The sequence below is a fragment of the Salvelinus alpinus genome, chromosome 15 (genome assembly GCF_045679555.1).
Source record: "Salvelinus alpinus chromosome 15, SLU_Salpinus.1, whole genome shotgun sequence".
Lineage (NCBI taxonomy): Eukaryota > Metazoa > Chordata > Actinopteri > Salmoniformes > Salmonidae > Salvelinus > Salvelinus alpinus.
The window spans coordinates 43752160-43760800 of record NC_092100.1 but is presented as its reverse complement, the minus strand read 5'-3'; positions in this window follow the sequence as shown (position 1 = coordinate 43760800).

The window sequence follows — 8641 nt, the reverse complement described above, 5'->3', positions numbered from 1 at the left end:
TGTACTGCACTCTGACTGCAAATCTTTTTTACAAGGGTTGTTTTTTTCAGTGCATCTCTGTGTTTAATGCACTATTATGATACCTCATCCAGGTTACACCCATATAATCCTGGTCTTGTATCATGTCAACACAACATCATTAGATAACCTGCACTACTGTGCCGATTCACACCCGCTGCTCTTCCTCTGATCTGGTCTGCCCATGTTGTTTGGTCGACCATGTGTGTCCTGCCTGGTCCTTGATCTGTGCTGAGTGTATAAACGCTCATTAGCTGGTTCTGCAGGCCTGAGCTGCAGGTTGGAAGTGAGGCAGGGATCCCAGTGGGAGACTTAGGTGAATAAGAATCTGTCCTGGACTCTCCATGAACACTCTCTGTGGCCAGTGTGTGGTTGTGGGCTCAGCAGGAGGAGGGCGGTGAGGTCTCGTAGAGCTAGTCACATCTGGGGTTCAGTATACTGATGACATAAGTATGCTCCATTGCTCCACTTCGTGGAGGGGGCTCAATGCCCAGTGGCCCAGCTGAGGAGGTCATGTCTGGCCATGCCTGAATACTAGCTAGCTAGCCCCAGAGGTGGAAGACAACCAGAGCCTGAATCGGCTAACTCAGCCAAGCTTACACACCCCAAACAAGCTTTCAGTTTTGGCGGTTTGCCATAAGAGTGTTTGTGGTTGGTCTCGGGTCGACAAACAAAGTACTGTTAATGTTTTTGTTGATAAGAGTGGCAGATCTTATCAGCTCACTCTGGCATCAGAACACATGCTCATCTGAAGATAAAAAAGAGACACATTTTAATTCAAGAAGATGATCAAAACACATTTCTTGGCAGATGTCTTGTAACAAGGTAATTTGCATATGATGGCTAGAATAATATGTAAACATAATTGTGCATTTTTCTGAATGTATTTTCCGAATTAAGGCCCACACAGTAAAAATGCACTAACTGCAGTCGACTGTGGTATTTTGGACACATTAATTGCAGAATAACTGCAATGTACTGCAGTTGAACTGGCAATTATACTGCACTGTAACTGCAGTTACACTGCAAAATTACTGCAGTAAAAAAACGGTGTTATTTTGAACGCAGTATTTGCAGCATACTGCAGTTATACTGCACTCTAACTACTGTTATACTACAGTGTACTGCACTCTGACTGCAAATCTTTTTTTATAAGGGTTGTTTTTTTCAGTACATCTCTGTGTTTAATGCACTATTATGATACCTCATCCAGGTTACACCCATATAATCCTGGTCTTGTATCATGTCAACACAACATCATTAGATAACCTGCACTACTGTGCCGATTCACACCCGCTGCTCTTCCTCTGATCTGGTCTGCCCATGTTGTTTGGTCGACCATGTGTGTCCTGCCTGGTCCTTGATCTGTGCTGAGTGTATAAACGCTCATTAGCTGGATCTCCAGGCCTGAGCTGCAGGTTGGAAGTGAGGCAGGGATCCCAGTGGGAGACTTAGGGGAATAAGAATCTGTCCTGGACTCTCCATGAACACTCTCCGTGGCCAGTGTGTGGTTGTGGGCTCAGCAGGAAGAGGGCGGTGAGGAGGACCAGGTGTCAGCTCTCTCCAGGATGCAAATTATACTGTGACATTCGGGTGTCTCTATTCGGCCCCTCTACACAGTTAGACTTTTGCTGCATTTAGGGGAACTCGTCTTATTTGCGGCAGATTCGGTGATGGATTTGATGTGGGACTCAAAGGAGAGAGTGAGGTCCAGGTTTTTGACCTCGGATGATGGAAAGATGGAGCAGCCATCAAAAGACCTCACAAGGTCACGCACCTTTGTTAGCAGAGCCTTGCGAGCCACCAACATGACCTCTGTTTTGTCACTGTTTAGTTTGAGGAGATTCGATGTTATCCAATTTTTTATGTCCTGGAGACCGTTGATTATAGACAGGGGAGGGAGGTGAGAAGTGGGTTTGGTGTGGATGCAAATCTGGGTGTCAGAGTAGTGTAAGTTGAGACCATGACAACGGCTGATCTGGCCCAGGGGAAGCATGTAGATGATGAACAGCAGGGGTCCAAGCACATAACCTTCTGTCAAATGCAGCAGAGAGGTTGAGGAGGATGAGAATATTGAAGTGGCAAGAGTCAGCGGCAATGAGGTCGTTTATCTTTCACCAGTGCAGTCTCAGTGCTGACTCAATAGTTAAATGAGCAGGAAGTGTGGATCATAGGTTTTAGCTGTGCACTTGATGAGTACCCTTGAGACGAGAGTCACGATCATTATGAATATAATATTCATATAAGAGGTTACGGATAAATGTATTGTGTTATTATTAGTAGTTGATTGGATTGTTTTTTGCAGGTGTTGTGGTTCCTACAGTCCCATCGTGACCCCGGCGTGTTTTGGACTTCTAACCACTTTTAAAAATGTTCTGTTTGAGCAACAAACTTCTGGGTTGTACCTGAACTAGTATTTTTCTTCTGCATCAGCTGATACCAACCATTATCCTGAGCTAAAGCAGTGTTTGTGAGACAAGGGGGAACCCAGATCCGGTTCTTCTCAGAAAAACGTCTGCAGTGTCCCAATGGTTTGAGCTACAAAGCTACAGTGCCTTGCAAAATTATTCATCCCCCTTGGCGTTTTTTTCTTTATTTTGTTGCATTACAACCTGTAATTTAAATATATTTTAATTTGGACTCCATGTAATGGACATACACAGAATAGTCCAAATTGGTGAAGTGAAATTAAACAAATAACTTGTTTTAAAAAATGGAAGAGTGGTGCGTGCATATGTATTCACCGCCTTTGCGATGAAGTCCCCAAATAAGATCTGGTGCAACCAATTACCTTCAGAAGTCACATAATTAGTTAAATAAAGTCCACCTGTGTGCAATCTAAGTGTCACATGATCTGTCACATGATCTCAGTATGTCTTCACCTGTTCTGAAAGGCCTCAGAGTCTGCAACACCACTAAGCAAGCGGCACCATGAAGACCAAGGAGCTCTCCAAACAGGTCAGGAACAAAGTTGTGGAGAAGTACAGATCAGGGTTGGGTTATAAAAAAATATCCGAAACTTTGAACATCCCACGGAGCACCATTAAATCCATTATATATATTTTTTAAAATAATATGGCACCACAACAAACCTGCCAAGAATGGGCCGCCCACCAAAACTCATGGACCAGGCAAGGAGGGCATTAATCAGAGAGGCAACAAAGAGACCAAAGATAACCCTGAAGGAGCTGCAAAGCTCCACAGCGGAGATTGGAGTATCTGTCCATAGGACAGCTTTAAGCCATACACTCCACAGAGCTGGGCTTTTCAGTGTGGTCAGAAAAAAGCCATTGCTTAAAGAAAAAAATAAGCAAACACGTTTGGTGTTCGCCTAAAGGCATCTGGGAGACTCCCCAAACATATGGAAGAAGGTACTCTGGTCAGATGAGACTAAAATTCAGCATTTTAGCCATCAAGAAAAACACTATGTCTGGCGCAAACCCCAACACCTCTCATCACCCCGAGAACCCCATCCCCACAGTGAAGCATGGTGGTGGTAGCATCATGCTGTGGGGATGTTTTTCATCGGCAGGGACTGGGATACTGGTCAGAATTGAAGGAATGATGGATGGCGCTAAATACAGGGAAATTATTGAGGGAAACCTGTTTCAGTCTTCCAGAGATTTGAGACTGGACCGGAGGTTCAGCTTCCAGCAGGACAATGACCCTAAGCATACTGCTAAAGCAACACTCGAGTGGTTAAAGGGGAAACATTTAAATGTCTTGGAATGGCCTAGTCAAAGCCCAGACCTCAATCCAATTGAGAATCTGTGGTATGGTTGCTGTACACCAGCGGAACCCGTCCAACTTGAAGTAGCTGGAGCAGTTTTGCCTTGAAGAATGGGCAAAAATCCCAGTGGCTAGATGTGCCAAGCTTTAGAGACTTGCAGCTGTAATTGCTACAAAAGGTGGCTCTTACTTATTTCTTGTTTGTTTCACACAATAAAAAATACTTTGCATCTACAAAGTGGTAGGCATGTTGTGCAAATCAAATGATATAAACCCCCCAAAAATCTATTTTAATTCCAGGTTGTAAGGCAACGAAATAGGAAAAATGCCAAGGGGGTGAATACTTTCGCAAGCTACTGTAGGACCATTCAAGATCCTGAGTCGCATCAACCCAGTCATCTATCGCTTCCAACTTCCCAGGTCCGTGATGGTCTGTCCATCCTTTCATTTTTCCCATCTCAAGCTGGTGAGGACCAGTCCATTCTCTCCCCCAACACCTGCTCCTCTTGACTTGTGGATGGCCACCCGGCCTACATGGTCCGTCGTCTGTTGGAGGCTCGTCGGGTCCGAGGGACCCTGCAGTACCTGATGGACTGGGAGGGCTACGGTCCCAAGGAGCGGGCGTGGGTGCCTGCCTGGGAGATCCTGGATCTGGGTCTTGTTTGAGACTTCAAACAACTACTTGGTGGTCGTCATGGCTCCGCGGCTGAAGCCGCTGTTAGAGGGTGGGTGGGGGTTCTGTCATGGCTCCTCCTGGCACCAGAGGGTGGCAGAGTCCGTCCTAGAGACTTTTATTGGACTCAGGTGTGTCTTATTAATTCATGATTGTCTCCCTGTTAAAATAGGTGTGTTTTCTGTTGTCCTTTGCAGAAGCTTGAATTGTTTACTGTGTTCATTTGTTTCCTGCACGTTTCCTCAAACAAATCACTTCAAAAAGTAGGCTTCCTGCACATGTTCTTTCACTCCAAAATAATTCCAGCATCCAAACAGTGCACTTGCGTCATTTGATGAATGAAAGCGACATCTGTTACAAAACACCAAAAATGTAATGACATTGGACGATTGTCAATGGGTCTACTACACTCTTGTAGCCTGAATTAATTGGTGTCTTGCTGACAAAAGGACATCTTTTGTAGAAAGAAATTTGGGACACCTGAAAAGGGGCTGGGATACGGGACTGTTCAGCCACAAGGATATTGGGGGGGTGTTCGTTTAATTCATATTTACCACTGTAGCACTACAAATTGCATTTTAAACAAATACGAGAATGGTTACATTAGCAATATTTTGTTGCATTTACAGGACCCATGTCTCCTTCTGGGGTCTGAGAACCCCTGGGGCCCCCGTAATTCACACTCTGCTTGCTTATATGTTGCGTGCGACAGTTTGATAAATCCTAATCATTTGTTGCATACACAAATCCTAGAATCTCCACGTACGGCAGAAGTTATTAATAAGAAATTTATGCAAGGTTGATAAATGAGGTCCCTGAAGTCTGTCTTCTACAGACACATTGTTGAACACACTGCAAGCAAAGAGACATAGCCAGACCAATAAATGGATTCATAAACATTTATTTTAAAGAGCTTGCCTCTCCAGTAACATTTAATGCTGCCTCTCCTGTGCACCTCAAAAAACAGGGGATGATAAGGGCACTTGTAATTATTTCTGCCTAAGTTTTTCACATCCCACTTCTTCTCCTTCAAATAAAAACGATAACAGTTCCACCAATGGCGATCCTGTGTTTATAGCAAGAGGAGGAAACAAATGTAATGCATTATTAGATTTGTTTCATTCTCTCTCTCTCTCTCTCAGGCCTGTGGTGATGTGACAAGGTCCAGATTGTTGTGATTTATGCAAGTGTTTTAATTTGCTTTCAGTGAGAGGCGTTCAGATTCCAGGCATCTTGAGCATTCCTCGGGCTGCAAAACAAACCCATCCTGTCTCTCATGTTCCCCCTTCTCATCTCACTAACCAGTATCTCTGTTCCTGCCGCCTGCTGGGACTGCTCCCTCAGTAGTCAAACAGTTCCTCCATGGCTGTCCTTGACCTTCACATGGATGTGCTGCTAAACTGAGCCTGTTAAAGAATGTCTGGGATTCTGCTAAATGACTAAAATGTAAATGTTTGAACCTCATTTTGAGTGTAGGTCAAGGAAAGGTCGGGGGAGAGAGAGAGTTGTATTCAAGAAGAAAAAAGCCATTGTCTGTGTTTCCCTTACTGATGTTTTCTATAGGTTAATGTACATCATACACATGTACCTGTTTTCCCACTTAAATTAGAGAAGAGAATGCGCAGTTAACATCAGCAATTGTGGTTAAAGGAAGCTTTTATATTGCATATAGAGATAGAGAGAATATGGTGTTTCAGGAATTTAAGCTTCCCAGTATTTTAAGTAACACTCTTACCAATGGCTTGGGTGAATAAGCATTGGAATTATGGGAATCTCAGTAAATGAACTTGTATGATAATGACTCAATAGGGGGAAATGAAAGAGTGATATTACTAATAGATATGTAAAGCTTAGATTTCTGTTTCCAGAATGTTCTCCCATATAACAAAAATGAATGTATGACTATGAAAATACAACCACACACTGAATGCAATTTGACTTGGATGTATTAGTAAATAAAAATGATCAGGTAGATAAAATACAATTGTTCACAATTTAGAAATATAACTAGAAAATCCAGGGTGTTAGTGCACTCTTAAAACTCAGTCACTGACATTGTTCAACCTAGCAAGCTTGCAAGCTAACATTGGCATACGTTGGAACTCAATGAAATGTTGATAGAAGATGAGTGATTCAGCAAATTAATGGAAACCCAACGTCAGAGGTTAGACATGTGATCCATATTCCATTGGCCTGTATACAATACATTACAGCTTGTAATTGAATTACAGTCATTCTCTAATAGTAAATAATTCCATTCTTTGAATTTTGAATCAGGACCATGGACAGGGCTTGACTGGTATATCTCCACAGAGGGTGTGTTGCAGTTAGTGCAACAGACTGTGTTGACAGAAACAGGAAATGTGAGTCACACAGACAGTCTGGACAGGGCGACCTTTGACCCCCAGTCACAGATAGACATTGACCTTTCACCTCTACAGCCAGATGGACCAACACCACTGATTATTCATTATATTGACCAGATACTCTAGTGGCCGCTCTAACAATGAAAACAAATGTCTTCAAAAATGGAAGGCAGTCAGGAGGAGGCAAGATCAGGTGGATCCATTTTCCACCATTGAAAGGGCAGATACACTTGTGAACAACAGGCACAATGGTTTCCAGCCACAAAGTCAATTGTCTGTATTGTAAACATTTATGACTACAATTTTTTATTTATTTTTTGTCTTAATTTCAGGTTAGGCACAAGGTTAAAAGTGTGGTTGAGGGTTAGGTTTAAAATCTGATTTTAACTCTAGGGTATGTGGGACGGTAGCGTCCCACCTCGTCAACAGCCAGTGAAACTGCAGGGCGCCAAATTCAAAACAACTGAAATTCCATGATTTAAATTCCTCAAACATACAATTATTTTACACCATTTTAAAGATACACTTGTTGTAAATCCAACCAAAGTGTCCGATTTCAAAAAGATTTTACGACGAAAGCACACCAAACGATTATGTTAGGTATGAGCCAAGTCACAGAAAAAAACAGCCATTTTTCCAGCCAAAGAGAGGAGTAACAAAAAGCAGAAAGAGATAAAATTAATCACTAACCTTTTATGATCTTCATCAGATGACACTCATAGGACTTCATGTTACACAATACATATATATTTTGTTCGGTAAAGCTCATATTTATATCCAAAAATCAGAGTTTAGGCGGGACGCTACTGTCTCACTTGGCCAAAAGCCAGAGAAAATGCAGAGCGCCATATTCAAATTAATTACTATGAAAATTACTAAAATCAAACTTTCATTAAATAACACTTGAAAGATACCAAATTAAAGCTACACTGGTTGTGAATCCAGCCAACATGTTAGAATTCAAATAGGCTTTTCGGCGAAAGCAAACAATGCTATTATCTGAGGATAGCACCATTGTAAACAAAGAGAGATAAGCATATTTCAAACCTGCAGGCGCGACACAAAACGCAGAAATACAAATATAATTCATGCCTTACCTTTGACGAGCTTCTGTTGTTGGCACTCCAATATGTCCCATAAACATCACAAATGGTCCTTTTCTTCGATTAATTCTGTCGATATATATCCAACATGTCCATTTATTTGGCGCGTTTGATCCAGAAAAACACCGGTTCCAACTTGCTCAAACGTGACTACAAAATATCTCAAAGGTTACCTGTAAACTTTGCCAAGAAATGTCAAACTACTTTTGTAATACAACTTTAGGTATTTTTTAACGTTAATAATCAATACAATTGAAGACGGGATGATCTGTGTTCAATACAGGTTTAAAACCAACTATAGCTCGCTTTCTGGTCACGCGCTTCTATTAACAGGACACCTCGAGTGACTCTCGTTCAAGATGGCCGTACTTCTTCATTACACAAAGGAATAACCTCAACCAATTTCTCAAGACTCTTGACATCCAGTGGAAGCGGTAGGAACTGCAAGCAGGTCCCTTAGAAATCTGGTTTCTCAATGAAATCCCATTGAAAAGAGAGTGCCCCAACAACAAAAAATTCTGAATGGTTTGTCGTCGGGGTTTCGCCTGCTAAATAAGTTCTGTTATACTCACAGACATGATTCAAACAGTTTTAGAAACTTCAGAGTGTTTTCTATCCAAATCTACTAATAATTAGCATATCTTATCTTCTGGGGATGAGTAGCTGGCAGTTTAATTTCGGGATGCTTTTCATCCAAAATTCCGAATGCTGCCCCCTACCCTAGAGAAGTTTTAAGAAGATGCATTTTAAAA